A 27,002-nucleotide genomic window follows, 5' to 3' on the forward strand; every position below is an offset into this window, starting at 1 on the left:
TGTCTTGCTGAACGGCAGGACGTGTCCCGGACACTTGAATCCTTATATCAATATAAGATTCCTACTCTACTGACATAGATCATTCGTTTAAATCACACATTATAACGCTCGAACTACACGTCCTATTGAAGGGCATTTAACATAATATACATACATAATATAATATATAAGTAGCCAAACCAGTTCCTTTTAATATTTAATTTCGACAACTAAAGATTTTTTAGTAAAATACCATGCTACGAAAATGGTATGTGTATGTTGCTTAACTAACAGTACAACAACACAAATACCTTTATTGGAATTCCATATGATCTTTATTGGTCTATAAATTCACTCGGATGGTTAAGGGTCATCTAAGTTTGGATGCTAGATGTACTCCACGTAAACAAAAAAAAAAAAAAAAACAAGTAAAAAGGCGTTAAGTTCGGCCGGGCCGAATTTTGGATACCCACCACCATGGGTATATATGTAAACCACCTATCATGAAAATCCGGTGAAAATTGCATACCTTATGTCCCATAGCAGTTATATCGAAATATGATCCGATTTGGACCAAATACTAATAAGTACAAGTCATTGTTCAATTATGTATAATGAAATATTGGTCTGTTTTGTAGCTATATTTAAAAATAAACCGATCTGAACCATATACAACATGGACGTCGAAAAGCCTAACATAAGTCAATGTGTAAAATTTCAGTCACATCGGATTATTAATGCGTCTTTTTTGGGGCCAAGAGTTTAAATCAAGACATCGAACTGGACCAAATTGTAGCAATATGTGGAAGGGCTTAACCTAACCCTCTGTCCCAAATTTCGACAACATCGGACAATAAATGCGCCTTTTATGGGCCCAAAACATTAAGTCGAGAGATCGGTCTATATGGCAGCTATATCTAAATCTGGACCGCTCTGAGTGAAATTGAAGAAGGGTATCGAAGGGCCTAACACAACTCACTGTCCCAAATTGCGGCGAAATAGGACAATAAATACGCTTTTTATGGCCCCAAAACCTAAAACCGAGAGATCGATCTATATGGCAGCTATATCGAAATCTGGACCGATCTGAGCCATAATGCAGAAGTATATCAAGGGGTTAAACTTAACTCACTGTCCCAAATTTCGGCGACATCGGACAATAAATGCGTCTTTTATGGGCCTAATACCCTAAAACGGAGCATCTTTTTATATGAGCTAAATTGACGAAGAATGTCGATGGTCCTAACACAATTCTCTGTCCCGAATTTCGGCGACATTGGACATTAAATGCGCCTTTTATGGGCCAAAGACCCTAAATCGGCGGACCTGTCTATATGGCAGCTATATCCAAATCTGGACCGATCTGAGCCAAATTTAAGAATGATGTAAGGGCCTAACACAACTCACTGTCCAAAATTTCAGCAAAATCGGATAATAAATGTGGCTTTTATGGGTCTAAGACCCTAAGTCGGAGGATCGGTCTATATGACAGCTATATCCAAATCTGGACCGATCTGAGGGAAATTGAAGAAGGGTATCGAAGGGCCTAACACAACTCACTGTCCCAAATTGCGGCGAAATAGGACAATAAATGCGCTTTTTATGGCCCCAAAACCTAAAACCGAGAGATCGGTCTATATGGCAGCTATATTCAAATCTGGACCGATCTGTGTGATAATGCAGAAGTATGTCAAGGGGTTAAACTTAACTCACTGTCCCAAATTTCGGCGACATCGGACAATAAATGCGCCTTTTATGGGCCAAATACCCTAAATCGGAGGATCGGTCTACAATATATGGCAGCTATATCCAAATCTGGACCGCTCTGAGTGAAATTGAAGAAGGGTATCGAAAGGCCTAACACAACTCACTGTCCCAAATTTCAGCAAAATCGGATAGTAAATGTGGCTTTTATGGGCCTAAGACCATAAATCGGTGGAGCGGTCTATATGGCAGCTATATCCAAATCTGGACCGATCTGAGCCAAATTGACGAAGGATGTCGAAGGGCCTAACACAACTCACTGTCCCAATTTTCGGCGACATCGGACAAAAAATGCGTATTTTATGGCCTAAGACCCTAAATCGGCAGATCGGTCTATATGGCAGCTATATGGACCGATCTGAGCCAAAGTCACAAGGGATGTCAAAGGGCCTAACACAACTCACAGTCCCAAATATTGGCTAAATCGGATATTAATTGTGCCTTTTAGGGGCCTAAGAATTTAAATCGAGAGATCAGTCTATATGGCAGATATATCCAAATCTGAACCGATTTGGACCAAATTGAAGAGGGATGTCAAAGGGCCTAACGCAACTCACTGCCCCAAATTTCAGCAAAATCCGATAATAAATGTCCGATATAGTCCATCTTCGAACTTAACCAGCTTTTGGACAAAAAAAGAATCTGTGCAAAGTTGCGGCTCCCTGTTTTCGAAGACTGTAGCGTGATCAAGAATATATATCTTATATATAACAAGTAAAAGCGTGCTAAGTTCGGCCGGGCCGAATCTTATATACCCTCCACCATGGATCGCATTTGTCGAGTTCTTTTCCCGGCATCTCTTCTTAGGCAAAAAAGGATATAAGAAAAGATTTGCTCTGCTGTTAGAGCGATTTCAAGATATGGTCCGGTTTGGACCACAATTAAATTATATGTTGGAGACCTGTGTAAAATGTCAGCCAATTCGAATAAGAATTGCGCACTTTGTGAGCTCAAGAAGTAAAATAGAGAGATCGATTTATATGGGAGCTGTATCGGGCTATATACCGATTCAGACCATAATAAACACGTATGTTAATGGTCATGAGAGAATCCGTCGTACAAAATTTCAGGCAAATCGGATAATAATTGCGCCCTCTAGAGGCTCAAGAAGTCAAGACCCAAGATCGGTTTATATGACAGCTAAATCAGGTTATGGACCGATTTGAACCATACTTGTCACAGTTGTTGGATATCGTAACAAAGCACGTCGTGCAAAATTTCATTCCAATCGGATAAGAATTGCGCACTCTAGAGGCTCAAGAAGTCAAGACCCAAGATCGGTTTATATGGCAGCTGTATCAGGTTATGGACCGATTTGAACCATACTTGGCACAGTTGTTGGATGTCATAACAAAACACGTCGTGCAAAATTTCATTCCAATCGGATAAGAATTGCGCACTCTAGAGGCTCAAGAAGTCAAGACCCAAGATCGGTTTATATGGCAGCTATATCAGGTTATGGACCGATTTGAACCATACTTAACAAAGTTGTTGGATATCGTAACAAAACACGTCGTGCAAAATTTCATTCCAATCGGATAAGAATTGCGCACTCTAGAGGCTCAAGAAGTCAAGACCCAAGATCGGTTTATATGGCAGCTGTATCAGGTTATGGACCGATTTGAACCATACTTCGCACAGTTGTTGGATGTCATAACAAAACACGTCGTGCAAAATTTCATTCCAATCGGATAAGAATTGCGCACTCTAGAGGCTCAAGAAGTCAAGACCCAAGATCGGTTTATATGGCAGCTGTATCAGGTTATGGACCGATTTGAACCATACTTGGCACAGTTGTTGTATGTCATAACAAAACACGTCGTGCAAAATTTCATCCCAATCGGATAAGAATTGCGCACTCTAGAGGCTCAAGAAGTCAAGACCCAAAATCGGTTTATATGGCAGCTATATCAAAACATGGACCGATATGGCCCATTTACAATACCAACCGACCTACACTAATAAGAAGTATTTGTGCAAAATTTCAAGCGGCTAGCTTTACTCCTTCGGAAGTTAGCGTGCTTTCGACAGACAGACGGACGGACGGACGGACGGACGGACAGACGGACGGACATGGTTAGATCGACATAAAATTTCACGACGATCAAGAATATATATACTTTATGGGGTCTCAGACGAATATTTCGAGTAGTTACAAACAGAATGACGAAATTAGTATACCCCCCATCTTATGGTGGAGGGTATAAAAATCAATTTGTGTTTGTTTGTTTGTGTGTTCCTTATAAACTCAGAAATGGCTGAAACGATTTTCTTGAAATTTTCACAGATGGTACATAATGACCCAGTGGTGAGAATGGGGTACTACATTTTTTGATTTCTGAAGGGGGAGCGGACCCTCCCCCTTACCCTAATTTTCAGAAACGCCAGATCTCGGAGATGGGTGGGGTGGTGCGATTTAAGCGAAATTTTGTGTGCTCTCATATAGTACCCTAAAAATAACAAGTAAAAGCGTGCTAAGTTCGGCCGGGCCGAATCTTATATACCCTCCACCATGGATCGCATTTGTCGAGTTCTTTTCCCGGCATCTCTTCTTAGGCAAAACAGGATATAAGAAAAGAGTTGCTCTGCTATTAAAACGATATCAAGATATGGTCCGGTTCGGAACACAATTAAATTATATGTTGGAGACCTGTGTAAAATTTCAGCCAATTCGTATAAGAATTGCGCCTATTGGGGCTCACGAAGTAAAATAGAGAGAACAATTTATATGGGATCTGTATCGGGCTATAGACCGATTCAGACCATAATAAACACGTTTGTTGATGGTCATGAGAGGATCCGTCGTACAAAATTTCAGGCATATCGGATAATAATTGCGACCTCTAAGGGTTAAGAAGTCAAGATCCCAGATCGGTTTATATGGCAGCTAATTCAGGTTATAAACCGATTTGAACCTTATTTGACACAGTTGTTGAAAGTAAAAATAAAATACGTCATGCAAAATTTCAGCCAAATCGGATAGGAATTGCGCCCTCTAAAAGCTCAAGAAGTCAAATCCCCAGATCTGTTTATATGACAGCTATATCAGGTTATGGACCGATTTCAACCATACTTGGCACAGTTGTTGGATATCATAACGAAATACTTCGTGCAAAAATTCATTCAAATCGGATAAGAATTGTGCCCTCTAGAGGCTCAAGAATTCAAGACCCAAGATCGGTTTATATGGCAGCTATATCAGGTTATGGACCGAGTTAAACCATACTTGGCACAATTGTTGGGTATCATAACAAAACACGTCGTGCAAAATTTCATTCCAATCGGATAAGAATTGCGAACTCTAGAGGCTCAAGAAATCAAGACCCAAGATCGGTTTATATGGCAGCTATATCAGGTTATAGACCGATTTGAACCATACTTGGCACAGTTGTTAGATATAATAACAAAACACGTCGTGCAAAATTTCATTCTGATCGGATAAGAATTGCGCACGCTAGAGGCTCAAGAAGTCAAGACCCAACATCGGTTTATATGGCAGCTATATCAGGTTATGGACCGATTTGAACTTTACTTGGCGCAGTTGTTGGATATCATAACAAAACACATCGTGCAAAATTTCATTCTGATCGGATAAGAATTGCGCACTCTAGAGGCTCAAGAAGTCAAGACCCAAGATCGGTTTATATGGCAGCTATATCAAAACATGGACCGATATGGCCCATTTACAATACCAACCGACCTACACTAATAAGAAGTATTTGTGCAAAATTTCAAGCGGCTAGCTTTACTCCTTCGGAAGTTAGCGTGCTTTCGACAGACAGACGGACGGACGGACAGACGGACGGACATGGCTAGATCGACATAAAATTTCACGACGATCAAGAATATATATACTTTATGGGGTCTCAGACGAATATTTCGAGTAGTTACAAACAGAATGACGAAATTAGTATACCCCCCATCTTATGGTGGAGGGTATAAAAATTTGGTATCCAAATTTCGGGGTACCTAAGGGGGCTGTCCCGCCCTTAAACCTACCAAACATATATTTAGACCAATCACGACAATATGGGACTCAAATGAAAAGGATAAGAAAACGTATCTGAAAATTAGGGTGTGGGTGGTTGGGGGGGGATGATCCGCCCACCTCTATTTGCACCACGGGATCATTATGCAACATCTGTGAAATTCCCAAAAATATCGGCTTTGTCGCTTTCGAGTCTATAAGGAACAGACAAACAAACAAACAAATATTGATTTTTAAAAATAAGATTAACCGAGTCCGGCCCGCTCTGCCGTGCCCGATAATACTATGTTGGAGAGAAGTACTCTAAATTTGGAAATTTCTGTCTAATTTCAGTTGAAAATGTATTCCAATTTTCTTATGGATTTTTCTGCTGTCACATACTTCATATTTAAACCCCACATAGCAATGGTCAGGAAAAAAGTCTTGTTTGGGGGTGGGGAGAACCACCAGCTTTTGATCACAAATTTGGAAGTCAATTTCGTGCTCTATTCTCAAAGACCTTTATATAAATGTCCATATTGCAGTTGTCGATAAATATGTCCGACTTCAGGGTTTTTTTTGGGGGGGACATGTTGTTCGGCAGGTTTTGGGGGTGGGTGGCCCTCCTAGGCACCCCACTCCAGATTTTGATAACAAAATTTTTGGATTTAGGTTACTGTAAGTGTGCAAAAAAAATTTCGCTTAAATCGCCTTTCTCATTTCCGAGATCTGGTGTTTTTGAAAGTTATGGTAAAGGGGAAAGTTAATAAATAGTACCGCAAACAACCGCAACGAAATTCCTATATTTTGTAATTTTTATTGAAAGGATCGAGAGGTTGCCATAACAAAGATAAATGCTGTATGATCTTTTGATGATCTATTTTGACCACTCTGGCCTCTTTCTGGCATATCGGACGAGTAGTTAACGAATATGGCCTGGAAGGAGCAACAAGCTATAAAATTTGTTGATATTGGAAAGGCGACCCTCCTCCGTTATGCTAAAAACACCACCCAAATAGGCATATTGGACGATAATGACTTTATGGACTCAACTGAAAGCTATTCGGGAGTATATTACGAATATGCCCTGAAAGGAGCAATAGGCAATGTAATTTGTTGATAACGGAAGGTGGACCCTACCCCCTTAAGCCAAAAACACTACCCAAAACCAAAAGTTGGCTGATCCGGACAATATGGGTATCAAATGAAAGGTATGCGTAGGAGAATATTACGCATATGACATACAAATTTTGGTTCAAGTAGTTGGGGGGTCGTCCCACCCCCAGTAAGTCCCCCAAATGGGCATATTAGCCTATAATGGCTATGTGGAATTCAATGAGTATGACATTAAAAAATGTGCTCAAGTATCCAGGTAGCTTTCTAAAAGAGCTTCAAATAGGTTAATTAACCTATCAAAACAATCGGGGACAATGTATATTTTTAAGTGCGATATTTAAATTTGTGCTTAAGTGACAGAAGAAGTTTGGCTCACAACCTTTCTATAGACGCCCCCATCAAATGGCTGTATATACCTAACACATTGTCCTGTTGGGATTTAAAATTTTATATGAGGTTGTGGCCTTCGAATCTGATATCTTTATTCTGGTAATAAGGGACTTCCTCACTCTAAAACAGTCGATCAATAATAATGACCCAACATGATACTGTGTGATTTAATTAATTTAGGTTCAATGGACAATGTAGGCTGCCTTGCTTCAAAATTTATGACGATTCGCTCGGTGTCATAGGCGAAGATGCAAACCATAGCGCCACGTTGGCCACCACATTAACAGTTTTTCCGATTCAAACTTTAGTTCATCGATAAGGGACCATTTTTCTTAGGCAAGTACAGACGACGTGCCGCTGGGCAATATTTTCATATTGCATATATTCATTTAAATACAACTATCACATCATGATCAATGTTATAGGCGTTTTGCGACCTCTACTGGCTGTTTACGACTGGGTCTGAATGGAAACGTCTATACCAACAAAAAGAGGGTAGAGTGTCAAATTTGATGACACCTAGGGTTTTCTGAATAATGAGAAATAAAATATAGAAATTTAGTGGAGGTTGTTTGCGGGATTATATTTTAACGTTCCGACCCTGAGACGAGCCTTAACAATAATTGTTTAAAACAATTTTAAAGCCTGTCTTTGTCATAGATAAACCAGTAAGGAAGGGCAAAAGTTGGGCGGTGCCGACTGTATAATACCCTACATCTGCACTATAAGTACAATGTGGGACCTATATCCAATTCCGAACCAATTTTGACGGACCTCGGCCAGCAAATATGTTCAAACTGTAAAAACTACGGTTGACAAATGACAACATTATGGCAAATAACCCAAAATCCGACGAACGTATATATGGAGCTATATCTAATTCTGAAGCGATTCCGAGCAAACTTCTCAGATAATGTGGTAGTCGTGAAGGAAGGCGTTGTGCACATTTTGGGCAAGATTGGTCAATAAATGCACTTGCAGTGGCTCTTAAAGAAAATCGGGCGATATAGATATATGACAGCTATATCAAAATCTGGGCCGATTTCTATGGTCATTTGTTAACCGATTCTCACGAAATTCGGCAGAAAGGTTTTTTTTTACGACTGTCGACATTACTGGTGAATTTCATTAAAAACGATTTAGATTTAGAAATAGCTCTCTCTCTCTCTCTCTCTCTCTCTCTCTATATATATATATATATATATATATATATATGTATATATATATATATATATATATATATATATATATATATATATATATATATATATATATATATATATATATATATATGTATATATATATATATATATATATATATATATATATATATATATATATATATATATATATATATATATATATATATATATATATATATATATATATATATATATATATATATATATATATATATATATATATATATATATATATATATATATATATATATATATATATATATATATATATATATATATATATATATATATATATATATATATATATATATATATGTATATATATATATATATATAGAGAGAGAGAGAGCTATTTCTAAATCTAAATCGTTTTTAATGAAATTCACCAGTAATGTCGACAGTCGTAAAAAAAAACCTTTCTGCCGAATTTCGTGAGAAACGGTTAACAAATGACCATTTTATAGCATTATTACTGAAAATCGGACGAACATATATGGTAGCTATATCCAGATGTTAACCGATTTTTTCCAATTTCAATAGGCTTCGTTTCTAGGCCGAAAAACATGCCTGTACCAAATTTGAAGACGATCATATAAAAACTGCGACCTGTACTTTGTACACAAATTAACATGGACAGACAGACGGACATAGCTAAACCGAATCAGAAAGTGATTCTGAGTCGATCGGTATACTTATCAATGAATCTATCTCTCTTCCTTTTGGGTGTTACAAACTAATTCACTAAGTTATAATACCCTGTACCACAGTTGTGGTGTAGGTTATAAAAAGAAATCTATTTAAAAAAAAAATTTATAGAATAAAGAATTTTGAACAAAAGATCTGTAGAATTAAAATTTCAAATTTTTTATAGACTAAGAACGAGAAACATACTATTCACTTGGTGTGAATAAAGGCGAAGCGAAGCGTGTCGGTTTATACATAGTAGTTGTTTATATTTACGAGTACGTACCGGATTGACCAAATGGAGTCATTCATAGGCGCATGGAGTGGAGTGTATCATTCTTGCAATTGAATTGAAATGGTCTACGAGGCAAGATCAACGAGATATAAGATTTTATGAGTCGGGAGATCATATTAGTTGCAGCGATCCAGGAGACAAAGCTGCCCGACAGTTATATCGGTGACAACTGTTGGGCTACATAAAGTTTGCTTAAAATGTGGAGGTGGGGAATAGGCCTTCGTGATACACCATTCGGTTTACTATAGACCAATCTCCCTGCGCCTGGCGCAAGCGATCCCTAAATGGCCTGTTTGGGTTCTGGTACTACCGAAATAGAGCTACACAACATGTACATACCGCCCTGATGGTTGTTGTGACCCAATAAGTGGCCAAGTTTACAGGCCAGACATTTGTGGCCTACTGTTTAGCCATAAAGGCCTGGTTCCAGGAGACTTTCATGACATTCTCCTCTAGGTAACGACCAGCTGGGCATAGCTTTGGCAGAGCAGAGCAGATTGAAGGCTACACGTTTTGCACGGTGAATGAGAATTCCCCCACTAGGATTACGAGGAGGTGTAGCAGCTCGCCTGAAATTTCTATTGCATACCCTGATCTCCTGAGTCAAGCATCCTGGCATCAGATTAACTCCCCATAATACTCACCATCGACGGCCAACAGTCTTCATAACCTCCGACGTTATAACTTCGTCGTATCCATGGTCACCGGTGGCGCCAAATTTTCCAAGGTGTTAGGCCCCGACGCAATCTCTTTACTGATCCTAAAGAATCTGGATGTAGATCCTGGATTTGATTCCCTTACAAGTTTCTTCAACCTGTTTTTGAACTCTCTCATAGTACCCCATGTCTGGAAGGTGGGCTAAATTATCCCGTGGCTTGAATCATCCTAGGCCATTTGATAGGACGGTCCCCGTGGCACTGGACCTATCGAAATCATTCGACACTGCCGGCCATGCCAAACTATTTGAGGACATCGCCAACATGTCTCTCCAGCCAGGCCTGAAACGCTGGGTCGCGGATTATCTGTGTGGTCGCCAGTCATTTGTGGAACATTTTTGAAACAGGAAGTTCTCCAAGGCTGAGTGCTATCGCCGGCACTGTTAAACTTCTACCTATCCTCAATTCCATCCCCTCCAGACGGCATAGAGGTCTTATTATAAGCGGACGATTGTATGGTCATGGCATCAGACTCCTCCACCCATACATGACATCTGCGATAGGTTAAACTTCAACCTAATCGAACTTGCCGCTTATTTCGCTGCAAGAGATGGGAAGATATCTGCTACCAAACCTTCAGCCACATTGTTCACTACATGAGGTGGGTATGGTAGCTTAATGCGATAGTCAATGGAGAAACGATACGCTACACTGTCAAAATAACAAAAACAATTTATAGCGAAGTTTATCCTATCACCACGTTGTAAATTTTCCATTCAATATTCGGGGGACGCCAAAGTGCGCATTTGGTCTGGAATAAAAACGATGACAGACAGCTGGGCCTCAAGTCCTTTGCCTAGATTTTCTCGTTTTCAGGATGACGATACCTCTGTCGTACCACCACTCTTTTGGTACGTAAGAGCATGCCAGGTGTGTCATAAATATGGTTTCTATTCATGGGCAGGTAATAGCGAATGAGTCCGGTCCGGTTGATTTAATTGCCTCAAAGGTGCGTATTAACGTATCATGAAAATGCGTATTAACTAATCCTCCTTGAAAGATGATATGCAGAAGATGTATGTTCATCAAAAGTTCTGGAGGTAATCCTCGTTCCAACCCGTACGATATCCGTTTTGCATATCTTTACTCGATAAATATTGTGTAACATAAAATTGTATACTCAACTTTAACTCTTAAAGAATAATCCAATTGTTTTTTATACCCTCCACCATAAGATGGGGGGTATACTAATTTCGTCATTCTGATTGTAACTACTCGAAATATTCGTCTTAGACCCCATAAAGTATATATATTCTTGATCGTCGTGAAATTTTATGTCGATTTAGCCATGTCCGTCCGTCTGTCCGTCCGTCCGTCCGTCCGTCCGTCCGTCCGTCCGTCCGTCCGTCCGTCCGTCCGTCCGTCTGTCTGTCGAAAGCACGCTAACTTCCGAAGGAGTAAAGCTAGCCGCTTGAAATTTTGCTCAAATACTTCTTATTAGTGTAGGTCGGTTGGTATTGTAAATGGGCCATATCGGTCCATGTTTTGATATAGCTGCCATATAAACCGATCTAGGGTCTTGACTTCTTGAGGCTCTAGAGTGCGCAATTCTTATCCGATTGGGATGAAATTTTGCACTACGTGTTTTGTTATGATATCCAACAATTGTGCCAAGTATGGTTCAAATCGGTTCATAACCTGATATAGCTGCCATATAAACCGATCTTGGGTCTTGACTTCTTGAGCCTCTAGAGGGCGCAATTCTTATCCGATTTGAATGAATTTTGTCACGACGTGTTTTGTTATGATATCCTATAACTGTGCGAAGTATGGTTCAAATCGGTCCATAACCAGATATAGCTGCCATATAAACCGATCTTGGGTCTTGACTTCTTGAGCGTCTAGAGGGCGCAATTCTTATCCGATTTGAATGAATTTTTGCACGAAGTATTTTGTTATGATATCCAACAACTGTGCCAAATATGGTTCAAGTCGGTTTATAACCTGATATAGCTGTCATATAAACCGATCTTGGGTCTTGACTTCTTGAGCCTCTAGAGGGCGCAATTCTTATCCGATTTGAATGAATTTTGGCACGACGTGTTTTGCTATGATATCCAACAACTGTGCCAAATAAGGTTCAAATCGGTCCATAACCTGATATAGCTGCCATATCAACCGATCTTGGGTCTTGACTTCTTGAGCCTCTAGAGTGCGCAATTTTTATCCGATTGGAATGAAATTTTGCACGACATGTTTTTTTATGATATCCAACTAGTGTGCCAAGTATGGTTGAAATCGGTTCGTAAACTGATATAGCTGTCATATGAACAGATCTGGGGACTTGACTTCTTGAGCTTTTAGAGGGCGCAATTCCTATCTGATTTGGCTGAAATTTTGCATTAAGTTTTTTATTTTTTCTTTCAACAACTGTGTCAAATAAGGTTTAAATCGGTGCATAACCGGATATAGCTGCCATATAAACCGATCTGGGATCTTGACTTCTTGAGCCTCTAGAAGTCGCAATTATTATCCGTTTTGCCTGAAATTTTGTACGATGGATCCTCTCTTGACCATCAACATACGTGTTTATTATGGTATGTATCTGTTTATAGCCCGATACAGCTCCCATATAAATCGATCTCTCTATTTTACTTCTTGAGCCCCCAAAGGGCGCAATTCTTACTCGAATTGGCTGACATTCTACACAGGTCTCCAACATATAATTTAATTGTAGTCTAAACCGGATCATATCTTTATATCGCTCTAATAGCAGAGCAAATCTTTTCTTATATCCTGTTTTGCCTAAGAAGAGATGTGGGGAAAAGAACTCGACAAATGCGCTCCATGGTGGAGGGTATATAAGATTCGGCCCGGCCGAACTTAGCACGCTTTTACTTGTTTTTTTTTTGGTTTGTGTAAACTTATTTTTCTTTCTTTAAAACGAAATCTAGTTTGCTTGTTTTGCACTCCATTTCCCACATATAAAACCATTATTTAGTGAAGACATACGGTTCGAATCCCTACAATTCCATACAGTGCCGGTGGCAATAAATGGGATAAAAGAGACGTTAAATGAACGAGAACATAAATGAAAAAAAAATGGAATCCTGCAACGTACAAGACCAACTAATAATTCAATTATGTTCAAATATCGATTTGCACTCCAGCAACTACAACTATGGCTCTTCTACTACTAACTACTACTACATACGCCACTCAACCGTACGTCCCATTCACTTGGAGCTGCAAGCAAACAAATGCTTCCAATGGTCTAAACCATTACATCGATTGTAGGATACACTCACACAATGTTGACAAGTATGCGGCCAAATACATGTGTTCATTGGTGACAGTATAACTTGGAGCAGTAGTCTATAAATGCACAGTGGTTTAATATTTGAACCGAAGATTGGTAAATAACAAGGAAATAATGGTAACCATGCAAAAATATCCCAATACATTTAAACTTATCTACTACTTAAAAATCTTTCCGTCAGGAAAAGAGCAGTTCATTATGACGTATAATTTTTGCTTTAACAATACTAAATAAGTAAACAAAATGTGTTTCTTCATGGATTTTAAAGCAGTGAAATTGTTTATGTGTACGGCGATTTATGGGTACGGCGATATAGAAACAAAAGCTAAACAACCCTTGCAGCCATAATTTTCTAGAATTCTTCAATGATCGTCACGTGGTATGACGTTCTTTCCTGTGTAACGACAAAAGGGACGCTGGATGAGGATACCCTTTTTATACCCACCACCATAGGATAGGGGGTATATTCATTTAGTCCTTCCGTTTGCAACACATCAAAATATCAATTTCCGCCCCTACAAATTACATTTATCGTCGTAAAATTCTAAGACGATTTAACGATGTCCGTGTATCTGTCCGCCTGTTGTAATCACTCTACAGCCTTCAAAAATTGAGATATTGAGCTGAAATTTGGCATAAACTGATTTTCCGATAAAGGGTCTAATGCCCATAAATGCATTATTTTTTATACGATTTCGCTGAAATTTAAAACAGTGTAGTAGTTTTAGTCCTCCTGACATCTGACCCCAATATGGTTCATATGGTTCATTGTATATTTAGATATAGCTGCTATATAGACCGATCTGCCGGTTAAGGGTCTAAGGCCCATAAAATCAGCATTTGTTACCCAATTTCGTTGAAATTTGAAACAGTCGGTTATTTTAAGCCTCTGGACATCCGACCTTAATATGGTTTCGATCGGACTATATTTAAATATAGCTGCCATATAGACCGATCTCCCGATAAAGGGTCTGAAGCCCATAAATGCTTTATTTAATACCCGATTTCGCTGAAATTTCAAACAGTGGTTAAGCCTCCCGACATCTGACGTAAATATGGTTCAGTTCGGACTATATTTAGATATTGCTGCCATATAGATCGATCTCCCGATGAAGGGTCTGTAGCTCACAAAACTTTATTTTTTACCGATTTTGCTGAAATTTGAAACGGTGAGTAGTTTTAGGCCTCCAAAAAATAGTTGAAATAGGACTATAATTAGATATAGCCGTCTTATAGACCGTTCTGCTCAATAAAGGGTCTGAAGCCCATAAAAGCTTTATTTTTTATCCGATTTCGAAATTTTAAACAATGAGTAGTTTTAGACCTCCCGACATCTGACCTTAATATGGATTAAATCGGACGATATTTAGATACAGCTGTCATATAGACCGATTTCCCGATTAAGGGTCTGAAGCTCATAAAAGCTTTATTTTTCACCCGATTTCGCTGAAAGTTAAAACAGTGAGTTGTTTTGAGCCTCTCGATAACCGAACTTAATATGGTTGAGGTCGGACTATATTTAGATATAGCTGCCGATCTGCCAATAAATGTCTGAAGCCCATAAAAGCTTTATTTTTTATCCGATTACACTAACATTTTAAACAGTGGGTAGTTTTAGGTCTCCCCATATTCGTCCCAAATGTGGTTCGGATCGATCTGCATTTAGATGTAGCTGTCATATAGACCGATATGCCGATTAAGGTTCTGGAGCTCATAAAAGCTTTATTTATTAACCGATTTTTTTGAAATTTGAAATACAAAATTCAACAGTGACTTATATTTAGTAGACCATTCAATCCCGTGAAGAATTTGGGTGCGTAAGTTATCCAATTTTCACCGGATTGCGACGAAAGGGATTTACATATATACCCGATGTGGTGGGTATCCAAAGTTCGGCCGGCCGAACTTAATGCCCTTTTCGGCAGAAGGGCCGAAAGAGTCTTGCATATGGCATATGACTGGGCTAGACCAAGAGGTCTCAATGTTAACCTAGAGAAGACTGAAATATGCCTGTTCACGAGGAAGACGAAGGTGGGCCAATTTAACTCACCACGTTTCCTCAATAAGACGATTTCGATATCTGACAAGGTCAAATACTTAGGTGTGATCTTGGACAGGAAACTGAATTGGAAGTGTCACATTCATGGTCGTAATGAGAAGGCTCACAGATGTCTGGCACTATGTAGACGGGCCGTGGGCTCGAAATGGGGCCTGAATCCTAGGATAGTCCATTGGCTCTACAGGAGCATGATTAGACCAATACTTACTTACGCCTCAGTAGTTTGGTGGACTGCTATGGAGAAAAAGTGCAACATAAGGACCATACAACAGGTTCAGAGAACATGTTGTCTTGGCATAGGCGGAGGGATGAGGACCATGCCCACTAGAGCACAGGAGACTATTCTAGATATTCGACCCACTGACATACAGATTAAATGTAAGGCAGCCACTACGATTATGAGATTTAAGGCGATAGAAGAATGGATTGAAGATGGGAGCAGCTCATACCATCGCGGTATAATCGAGGCGACGATAGGAAACCTGGAAGGAAAGAGATAGGTTTCCGATCGGATACCTGAAATGAACCTTGAAGTCGAGTGCGATGCACTGCTGCCATCGGCACAGTCTTGGATTGACGGAACCCTAGTATTGCCATTTGGAAGATTATGTTACACGGATGGTTCAAAGCTAGAGGACAGAGTGGGTCTGGGGGTTTATATTGAAAACCCAGGGACTGACATCAGATTTAGACTGCCTGACCCTAATACGGTCCTGCAGGCGGAGATCCGGGCGATCGCGGAATGCGTGAAGTGGTGTAGTGCTAACGCGAGGACGTCGAGTGTGAACATCTTTACCGACAGTAAAATTGCCATAAGGGCAATAACAACCAGGACGGTAAGGTCACGAAAAGTCTTGCAGTGTAAGAAGGAGATTAACTCTTTCTCTGAGGATGGGAAAATCCGCATCGTTTGGGTGCCGGGCCATAACGGAGTAAGGGGAAATGAAATGGCAGACGATTTGGCGGTGAAGGCCGCAGAACTACCCTCAACAAACATGGTTAACCCGAAGCCTTTAGGGTCAACGCAGTCCGAGTTAAGGGAGTGGGCGACGAATGCGCATGCAACATTGTGGAAAAGCGAAACGTTCGGTAGGACGGCGAAAATCCTATGGAGGAATCCAGATCGTGAAAAGACGAGGCTATTACTGAAAGGAAGCAAGAAGGAGGTCAGTATAGCTATTGGTACGACTACGCCAGTATAGCTATTTGTAGGACTACGAGCTCACTTATGTAAAATGGGTGCGGCCAGTGATAGCATGTGTAGGGCATGCGGGGAAGATGATGAGACATTGGAGCATTTCCTTTTTCATTGCCCGGCTTTCGCGTCCAACAGATACCGGTACTTAGATTGAGACACAATATCAGACATGAACCAACTTAGCGGAGAGGTATTGAAAACAATTCAAGATTTTGTAAGTAGCACTGAATTCCTAACTAACAATTTTTGTTTTTTCGAGGTTTCTTTATAGTTTTTTAAGCGCACAACAAGCCGATTACTGGTTTAGGTGTATGTCTATAGTGGCATGGGCCGGATTAATATCTGCACCCTCTTTTCAACCTAACCTAACCTAATGGCCTTTTACTTGTTATTTTTAAGGGGTAGCACTGGAACTTAGGAAACGGTATTGGTTCGTTGTGGTTCTGAAGCCACTTTCAAACCTCACCAGATAGGATATTAGAATTTCAGCCACTTTTGGCGACATAGCTGTGTCTTATCCAAAGATATGAGCCAAATTGTTCAACCGTCAATTTATTGAGCACCTCGATAGTGCAAGGACGAGAAGGATCCGTAGTAAACATGGCTATTGAGTGCGATAAGAGTATACTTTTGACAAAGTTGCAAGCGTCATTCGCAGCGCTAAATTGTACAAGCCGATGGGAACTGTGCCATATTGCTGGTATCTCAACATTGATGCAAAATAATTAAATGCCCCAAAGTCAAGTACTTGACCAAGGACCTTTAGCTGTCTGCAACAACCGGCTGCAAGCCCATGGCAGCCGGTTGTACGCACCAGATTGACCTTATGGAACCCTCATAGGCAAGGGCTCTCCCATGACGAAAAAAGACGTGTTCGTCTTTTTTCGTCATGGGAGAGCCACATCCCGCAGTGCCTTCTCCGCACGCTTCTCGTCCGTGCCGGGATTGAAAAGAACCCCGGACCCTGGTTCTGTTCGGTTTGCTACAACCGCCTCCATCATCGGTCGGTGTCGGTGAGGTGTAACCCGAGCATGGAGTGGGTACATTTCCGAACTTTCTCTGGCCTCACTTTACTACGGGAGTATAGTCATACTGGTTATGTCGCAAGGTGCTGTGCGAACATAGCCAGCAGTGGGTCACAAGCGTCGTCGTCGTCGCCTTCTGCGTCCTCGTCGTCGGACTATGTTCCGGTGCGTCGGACGTTTATCAATCATAAGAAGGGCGATTGGGCTGGCTTGAGGGAGTATATCAATCGCCGCTTCAGTGAACTGCCACCCTCTCGGATGTGCTAGTGGCCGATAGGAATATTCGAGACATCATTAACATAGCATCCGCTCGCTTTATACCAGTCAAATACTAACGAACATAAGCGGAATTTGTGTCTGGAACACTTGGAGCAATGTAACTTAGGCACCGGTGTAGGCAAACTGTGGTCTACTGTTAAATCACTCTTGAACCCCGGTAGACGGGATGATAGGACTTCAGTCACTTTTGGCAAATAACCAGACTGATCCGAAGAGATGCGTCAGGTTGTTCAACCGTCAATTTATTGTGCATCACGAGAGAGACAGAGCAAGGTGGATGATGAACAGCCATCACAATTTGCCGTGGGCGAAGTTGTGAATTTCATCCGTGGCGCCAACTCATCTAACGCGTTGGACCCCGACGGAATCTCTACATTGATGTTGAAGAATCTGGATTCACCTGGAGTTGAACTCTCTTATAGTTCCCGATGTCTGGAAAATGGGTAGAGTTATCCCGCTACCGAAGCCTGGAAGGACCCGAGTTTGGGGGAGTCATACAGACCGATCTCCCTTCTCTCACCAGTGGCAAAGACGCTTGAGGCATTACTCCTCCCGGGCCTCGTAGGAGAATTTCTATTCGCCTAGCATCAACATGCCTTTCGAAGACTGCATAGCACAGCTTTGCATGCCATTACCGCACACATTTGCCGTGGCTTCAATCAGCCCAGGCCATGTGATAGCACAGCCCTCGTGGCACTGGACCAATCGAAGGCATTCAACATGCCAAATTATTTGAGGAAATCGCTCCAGACAGGCTTGAAACGCTGGGTCGCGAATTATCTGTGTGGTCGCCAGTCATTTGTGGAATTTAGGGATAAGAAGTCGAAGCACCGTAGAGTGAAACAGGGAGTTCCCCAAGGTGTGGTGATATCTCCTGCACTGTTCAACCTCTACCTATCCTCCATTCCACCCCCTCCAGACGGCATAAAGATCGTATCATATGCGGACGATTGTACGATTATGGCATCAGGACCCCAACCATTGTTGACATCCGCGATAGGTTGAACGTCTACCTCAACGAACTTGCCTCAAATTTCGCTGCAAGAAATCTGAAGATATCTGCCACCAAATCTTCAGCCACATTGTTCACTACAAATACGTATGAGGTGAATATTGATCTGACTGTGATGGTCGTTGGAGAAATGATTCCGACCAACAAGTGTCCCAAAATACTTGGCGTCACATTTGACAGCTCTTCCACATTCTTCCCACATGCCACAGCAATTTGCGATAAATTCAAAAGTGGAAGGATCTCAAGTCACTTGCTGGCAGCACTTGGGGTGCAGACAAAGAACCTTGTTGACCACGTACAAAGCAATTGGCCGGTCTGTGGTAAGTTATGCAGCGTCAGTGTGGTCTCGTCAACTTTGTGACATGTAGTGGAATAATATTCAGATCTGTCAGAATGCCGCCCTCTGAACTGCGACGGGCTGTCTCCTCAGTTCTCATGTGGACCACCTCCATCAGAAGACAAAGATCCTTCCAGTGCGAAGACATAACTACATGCTGTCTAAGCAACACCTTTTGGTATCGCAGAGACCATCCAAATCTTGTGGATAGATATCCACCGCCCAGAAGCCTTAAGATAGATCTTCATGATCTAGAACGTGAGGTTCAGCGCTACAAGAGAGAACCTCTAGATCAAGCGGCATTTCAAGGAGGTCAAGAAAACATTCATGCAGACACGGTAGCAGATGTGGTAAATGGCTACCGGGTGAATGTAGTCCTTGGAGAACAACCGCCTCCCATTGCATCTGAAGAAATTGATCTCCCCCGGCAACCCAGAGTAGTTCTGGCTAAATTACGTTCCGGCAGATGCAGCAGCTTCACTCCTATAGAGCAAGGATTGATGTCGACGTGTTAGATGTATGTCCCGATTGTAACCAGGGACCACACGATACACGTCACCTGTTTAACTGAACTCACCCCATCTTAGTCGCAGAGTTCCCGGGTCTTGACACATAACAGAATCAAGCAGACGAAAGATAGAACACAATAAACTGCTACAACAACACGGGCTTGACGTTTGAAATGTCTTCCTTGGGGCTTTTGCCTGTCAATTCAACAATTCCCACGCATTTTTCCGTATCCTCCAACACGCTTCTTGATCTGTACTTTGTTAGTGACACTTCTAAAGTCCTCCTATACGACCAACTGTCAGCCTCATGTTATTCGAACCATGACTTGATCTTGTTATGTTATGAATTGGAGCTCACCAGGACTAGGGAAACTTATTCATACAGAGACTTTGGCCGTCTCGACCATGATTTTTTGCTTTCGAGCGCTGTGCTCATCGACTGGGATCTGATATTTCGTATGGAAACTATCGATGAACAAACTGACTTTCTACAGAGGAATATCCGTGACCTACAGGAACTTACAGTTCCACTCAAGACTAGAGAAGTGTCCTCCAGATCGAAAGCGTGGTTCTCCCGGGATATTCGTTCGGCTATTCACGTGAGGAATATGTCGCATCGCAGGTGGAGACGTTACAGGACGCCTGAGTTACATGATGCCTTTCGCTCAGCAAGAGACCATGTCAATAAGTTGATTAAGATAGCGAAGAAAGACTACTATTATAGACGCTTTACTTCTGCAATAGGCTCCAAGAGAACGTGGAAGGTTATTCGAGACATAGGAATTGGGAAAGATACTAATAGATGTTCAACAAACTTCGATATCAATGGGCTTAACCCATTCCTTTGTTAATGTCCCACAGATCCCAGTTGATCCCAATTTCTATGGCTTCAATATCTCCTCCTCCCTCGATGACGACTCTTGTTTTGGCTTCAGCTGTATTGGTCCCACCGATGTTCTTGAGTGCGTCGCGACTGTAAAGTCTAACGCTGTCGGATCTGATGGCAGTGATCCTAGATTTGTAAGACTCTTGCTCCCCCTTATTATCCCTCATGTAACCTATGTTTTCAATAGGATTTTGACCACGAGTTACTTTCCATTAGCGTGGAAACATGCCAAAGTCATCCCACTGCCTAAGAATTCCAAGAAATAAAGACCAATTGCGATTCTTTGTTACGGAGAAATTGTTGTATTTGCAAATGTCGTCTTTTGTCAACGAGAACTCTTTGTTATATGTGAGACAGTCCGGGTTTCGACCTAACCACAGCTGCGTAACTGCCTTGGCAGAGGTCACTGAGAGGATCAGGGTCAATTTGGAGAATGACAAGATAAATTTCCTTGTTCTTCTTGACCATTCTAAGGCATTTGACACTGTGGATCATTCCTTGTTATGTGATAAGATGAGACATCTTTAAAATTTTTTTCTTCTACGTCCGTTCGTCTTATTTTGTCGTACCTGTCACACCGCACTCAATCCGTCAGTTATAAGTCTTCTCTATCGGCACTTCTGCTTGTTTTAAAAGGTGTTCCTCAGGGATCAATTCTGGGTCCTCTTCTCTTTTCATTGTACAGTAACGACTTGGCGGGTCAATTGTCTTATTGTGAGGTACATATGTACGCTGACGATGTACAAATATATATCGGCAGTCCGAGGGATGAGATTGCTGAAAACATACGTCTGCTTAATCATGATCTGTCAAGAGTCAGCACGTGGGCGAAAGCCAATGGCCTGTGTCTCAACCCTATAAAGTCCAAGTATGTGGTTATCAGAAACAGGCTGTCTCGTTTTTCATGTGATGTCGGTATATTTATTAACGACTCTAGATTGGAAATAGTTCCTCATGCAAAGAACTTGGGTGTTGTTATTAACAGCACTCTGACTTGGAGTAATCATATCGACTCTGTCGTTGGTCAGGGATATTCAAATTGCGTGCTCTCTGGGCCACTCAGTCGGTTACTCCGCTGCGGGTTAGGTCTCTCTTGGCAAAGACTGATCTTGTTACTGGTATTCTCTACGGCTGTGAGTTGTTTGCTAATTGCGACTCGGTAAGTAGACGTAAGCTAAACACCTTTTTTAATAGCGTTACTCGTTATGTATTTGGCTTGAGACGGCGCGATTCCATCTCTGAATACACTTTATCTCCGTATGGCGTCTCCTTACAGCACTTGTTGTTCCTAAGATCGCTTACTTTCCTGCATAAACTGATCTACACGCAGGCACCACAATATCTGTATGGATTTATTGATTTCGCCAGATCTACTACAGATAAAACAAGTCCAAACGACATGTTGCTGGGCAAAATTTTTTTGTTAAAAATTTTACATGATTTAAAGTATTACTACTAGGAACTGTCGCCACCGCACAAAATATATAGACTGCCAAATTAGTTCTTTAGCACAGAAATTCGTTTAATATGTCAATTTGGTTTAATTTAAACAATTACAAAGGCGTTAAGTTCGGCCGGGCCGAACTTTGGATACCCACCACCTCGGGTATATATGTAAACCACCTTTCATCAAAATCCGGTGAAAATTGCATACCTTTTGTCCCATAACAGTTATATCGAAATATGTTCCGATTTGGACCAAATACTAATAAGTACAGTAGCTTTGTCTAAAAATAAACCGATCTGAACCATATACGACACGGATGTCGCAAAGGTCAACATAAGTCACTGTGTCAAATTTCAGTGAAATCGCCTTTTATGAGGCCAAGACTTTAAATTGAGATATCGGCTCATATGGCAGCTATATCCAAATCCAAACCGATCTGGGCCGAATTGCAGAAGTATATCGAGGGGCTTAACACGACTCACTGTCTCAAATTTCAGCGGCATCGGACAACAAATGCGCCTTTTATGGCCCCAAAACCTTAAACCGAGAGATCGGTCTATATGACAGCTATTTCCAAATCTGGACCGATCTGTGCCATATTGCAAATGCATCTCAAAGGGCTTAACTTAACTCACTGTGCCAAATTTCGGCGACATCGGACAATAAATGCGCCTTTTATGGGCCCAAAACTTTGAATCAAGAAATCGGTCTATATGGCAGCGATATCCAAATATGATCCGATCTGAGCCAAATTAACGAAGGACGTCGAAGGGCCTCAAACAACAATTTTTCCCAAATTTCAGCCAAATCGGATAATAAATGTGGCTTTTATGGGCCTGACACCCTAAATCGGAGGATCGGTCTATATGGCCAAATCTGGACCGATTTGGGCCAAATTGAAGAAGGATGTCAAAGGGCTTAACACAACGCATTGTCCCAAATTTCAGCAAAATCGGATAATAAATGTGGCTTTTATGGGCCCAAGACCCTAAATCGGAGGATCGGTCTATATGGCAGCTATATCCAAATCTAGACTGATCTGGGTCAAATTAACAGAGAATTTCGGAGGGCCTAAAACAACTTACTGTCCAAAATTTCAGCTAAATCGGATAGCAAATGTGGTTTTTATGAGCCCAAGACCCTAAATCGGCAGATCGGTCTATATGGCAGCTATATCCAAATCTGGACCGATCTAGGCCAAATTGACGAAGGATATTGAAGGGCCTAACATAACGCACTGTCCCAAATTTCAGCAACATCGGATAATAAACGTGGCTTTTATGGGACTAAGACCCTAAATCGGCGGATCGGTCTATATGGGGCTATATCAAGATATAGTCCGATATAGCCTATCTTCGAACTTATCCTGCTTATGGACAAAAAAAAAAATTGTGCAAAGTTTCAGCTCAATATCTCTATTTTTAAAGACTTTAGCGTGATTTCAACAGACAGATGGACAGACGGACAGACCGACGGAAATGTCTAGATCGTCTTAGATTTTTACGCTGATCAAGAATACATATACTTTATAGGGTCAGAAATGGATATTTCGATGTGTTGCAAACGGAATGACAAAATGAATATACCCCCATCCTTCGGTGGTGGGTATAAAAATCATTCCCAAAATGTATTGGAGGCTTGTTTCTGAATGGCATATGTTCGTATTCGCTGTACGTCTCTGGAATTCACTTCCAAACGATCTGCAATTACTCAGTAACTCGACAACATTTAAAACCAGACTTTGGAAACATTTTACTGCATTAAGTTGATGAATATTAAGACTCAGTTATATATTTATTTTTTAATTCTTTTATACTTACCTTAATTTCTTTTTTTTTCGGATCAACTAAGTCTATTAATTCCTCTTTAATTGATAAATTCACTTTTGTTTTTTTATTTCTTTTAAATTCAAATCTACAAAGCCATAAATGTTAGCTTTTTCCGTTAGTAAGTTATTCATTCAAAATCTGTGATGTATTGTATAGCTAAAGATTCTTAGTTTTAAGTGTTTACTATGTACAATTGTTGGAGATATTACCCGCACTTTAATTATAAGAATTTTATATTCTTGTTGTGCGGGTGTAAATAAAAAAATTACAAATTACAAAAATTACAACAACTGTCTGCGAATACTCCTACAGCTGGAGAAGTCTGTGTTATAGGTAGAGTGATTCCACTATTAAAGCCGGAAGACTATTCAAGAAAGGGAGAATAGTACATAAAACCGCATGGTCTTATTTGAAACAATTATTTTAAAATGTTAATTAATTATTTCGGTTTTAAAATTGTGTTTCCGAGTCCTTAAAATTTTTCTTTATTCTTTAATTGCTGATGTAATTTAAATAATTTATAATTAAATATTCCTAATTATTCCTTGTAACAGTTTTTCGGACTAACATGCAATATTCATTTGAAGACATTTTGTAAATAATATTTTTTCTACAGATAAAATTTCAGTTAAATTAATAAATTGAAAATGAAGGGAAAACTTATATAGAATTATGTCTTAGAAAAATGTTTGTTTAGTGCTTGTTTTTCGGAACAATTTTTTTACAAAATATTTTGGATAGAAAATTCTATGAAGATTTTGGGTTAAATTTTATCTTTTGAAAAATATAAATTGCGATTCGGTCTTTAAAAAAATTGCATTAATCCATTAACAACAAAAAACATCCAAGAATAGAGCTGTCTTAGAAAAATTCTAGCTCGAGTTAAGAAGGAGGTATCATAATGAAACTTGGACTGGCGTAAAGTGGGCAACTGAAACCAGATACAACAATTTTTCCGTAATGTTTTGGGGGACAATTGGCTTGTCAAAAGTCGGCAATTTTTTATATCCCAAAATTCAAACGCTTCCACTGGAGGCCACCGTAGCGCAGGGGTAAGCATGTCCGCCTGTGACGCTGAACGCTTAGGTTCGAATCCTGGCAAAATCATCAGAAAAAAATTTTCAGCGGTGGTTTTCCCCTCCTAATGCTGGCAACATTTGTGAGGTACTATGCCATGTAAAACTTCCCTCCAAAGAGGTGTCGCACTGCGGCACTTTTCAAAAATTTTTGAAATTCATAATATTTAAAAAGGAAAATAAATTCTCTAAATTATGAATTTACAAAATTTCGTCAAAATCGGACAGCGGAATCGAGGGTCAGGAGCAATGGGTTAAAATGTTGTCTTTAACAAGTAAAAGCGTGCTAAGTTCGGCCGGGCCGAATCTTATATACCCTCCACCATGGATCGCATTTGTCGAGTTCTTTTCCCGGCATCTCTTCTTAGGCAAAAAAGGATATAAGAAAAGAGCTGCTCTGCTATTAAAACGATATCAAGATATGGTCCGGTTCGGACCACAATTAAATTATATGTTGGAGACCTGTGTAAAATTTCAGCCAATTCGTATAAGAATTGCGCCCATTGGGGCTCACGAAGTAAAATAGAGAGATCCATTTATATGGGAGCTGTATCGGGCTATAGACCGATTCAGACCATAATAAACACGTTTGTTGATGGTCATGAGAGAATCCGTCGTACAAAATTTCGGGCAAGTCGGATAATAAATGCGACTTCTAGAGGCTCAAGAAGTCAAGATCTTAGATCGGTTTATATGACAGCTATATCAGGTTATGAACCGATTCGAACCTTATTTGACACAGTAGTTTAAAGTAAGAATAAAATACGTTAGCAAAATTTTAGCCAAATCGGATGGGAATTGCGCCCTCTAGAAGCTCAAGAAGTCAAATCCCCAGATCTGTTTATATGGCAGCTATATCAGGTTATGGACCGATTTCAACCATACTTGGCACAGTTGTTGGAAATCATAACGAAATACTTCGTGCAAAAATTCATTCAAATCGGATAAGAATTGTGCCCTTTAGAGGCTCAAGAAGTCAAGACCCAAGATCGGTTTATATGGCAGCTATATCAGGTTATGGACCGATTTAAACCATACTTGGCACAATTGTTGGGTATCATAACAAAACACGTCGTGCGAAATTCCATTCTAATCGGATAAGAATTGCGCCCTCTAGAGGCTCAAGAAGTCAAGACCCAAGATCGGTTTATATGGCAGCTATATCAGGTTATGGACCGATTTGAACTATACTTGGCACAGTTGTTGGATATCATAGCAAAACACGTCGTGCAAAATTTCATATCAATCGAATAAGAATTGTCCACTCTAGAGGCTCAAGAAGTCAATACCCAAGATCGGTTTATATGGCAGCTATATCAAAACATGGACCGATATGGCCCATTTACAATACCAACCGACCTACACTAATAAGAAGTATTTGTGCAAAATTTCAAGCGGCTAGCTTTACTCCTTCGGAAGTTAGCGTGCTTTCGACGGACAGACGGACGGACGGACAGACGGACGGACATGGCTAGATCGACATAAAATGTCGCGACGATCAAGAATATATATACTTTAAGGGGTCTCAGACGAATATTTCGAGTAGTTACAAACAGAATGACGAAATTAGTATACCCCCCATCTTATGGTGGAGGGTATAAAAATATGAAATTACATATAGAAACAATTGTAGGAAAATGTTGTTTGGGACAGATAAGAATAATAACAAGTAAGAGCGTGTTAAGTTCGGCCGGGCCGAATCTTAGATACCCTCCACCATTGATCGCATTTGTCGAGTTCTATGCGCGGTATCTCTTTTTAGACAAACACAGAATATTGAATAAAACTGTTGTGCTATTGGAGCTGTATCAAGTTATAGTCCGATTCGGACCATAAATAAATGCTGAACATTGTAGAAGTCATTGTGTAATATCTAGTACATTCGGATAAGAATTGCGCCTTGTAGGGGCTCAAGAAACAAAATCGAGAGATAGGTTTCTATGGGAGCTGTATCAAGTTATTGATCGATTCAG

Source organism: Stomoxys calcitrans, chromosome 1 (genome assembly GCF_963082655.1).
Source record: "Stomoxys calcitrans chromosome 1, idStoCalc2.1, whole genome shotgun sequence".
NCBI classification, from domain to species: Eukaryota; Metazoa; Arthropoda; class Insecta; order Diptera; family Muscidae; genus Stomoxys; species Stomoxys calcitrans.